Source organism: Limulus polyphemus, unplaced genomic scaffold (genome assembly GCF_000517525.1).
Source record: "Limulus polyphemus unplaced genomic scaffold, Limulus_polyphemus-2.1.2 Scaffold277, whole genome shotgun sequence".
NCBI lineage: Eukaryota > Metazoa > Arthropoda > Merostomata > Xiphosura > Limulidae > Limulus > Limulus polyphemus.
Window position 1 is genome coordinate 377,673 of NW_013665887.1, and position 898 is coordinate 378,570.

The 898-nt window shown below is 34.3% G+C and overlaps 1 long non-coding RNA gene across 1 annotated transcript in view; it reads left to right on the plus strand.

The window, feature by feature from the left end:
• Positions 1-396: 396 nt before the first annotated feature.
• LOC111085214 overlaps positions 397-898 on the plus strand; it is a 32,179-nt gene continuing 31,677 nt past the window's right edge. Inside the window, exon 1 of the long non-coding RNA XR_002610051.1 lies at positions 397-730. This is a non-coding gene — a long non-coding RNA (uncharacterized LOC111085214). The remainder of the gene's footprint in view (positions 731-898) is intronic.

The following is an 898-nucleotide window of genomic DNA, read 5'->3' on the forward strand; positions in this document are numbered from 1 at the left end:
ACAACATGAATGATTTTATTGTGTTTAATTTTTTCATATAAAAGAATATAAAACGTTTTGTGTAAATTAATATTGATACTATTGAATATATTCATGATATTTCATTTTAGTTAAGTTTCTGATAAATGCTATATTTGTTTCGTAAAAGAAAAATTACCTTAATTGTTATTGATCTTATTGTGCTTACTCTCGAATGCCCCGGAACGAAGAAGTAAATCCACGTACTTGGTATCAGGAGGTTCTCTTTTCACCTGGTGCGTGGGTGAAAACAGTGATGACGTTAATGTTAGTACACCACTCACTAAATGTGTTGTCCAGACGTCATGAGCTTAGAGGTACTGTATATTAAATACCAGCGAAAGAACCACCAGAAGCGAGACAGCCACCTGCTACCAAGAGCAGAATTTACTTTCATTGGTTCAGAAGGACACGTGCTGCAGGCGGTCCTATTACGACTTGTGTTATCAAAGAATAAAAAAGCCAGTCGCACAAAGGCATCGAATATCTGAAGGCTCCAACTAACTCTAAGTTCCAAGTTAGTTCCATTAATTGAAAAATAAGGAGCTCAGGCATATAAACCTGGTGGACATTTTCTAGATATTTCTAGTTAGTTTAAAACAGAATCATCTAGAACGTTAACAGACCGAGAACGTGAAGATGGCCAAATTGTGTCCGATTTTCATTTGGAGCCTAAAATGGACAATGTTGGCTTTGGTAATGACGATGACAGGTTAGCTTATTATTCCTATGATTTTTTTCGCTTCGTCATTTCATATCAAAATGTAATAAAATTATGTATTACTGTTGTGTTGCCCAATCCTTACAACAATTTACTTTTAAGATTTATTTACGCTTACATATTTTCTTGTTTTTTTGTTTGTTTTGAATTTCGCGCAAA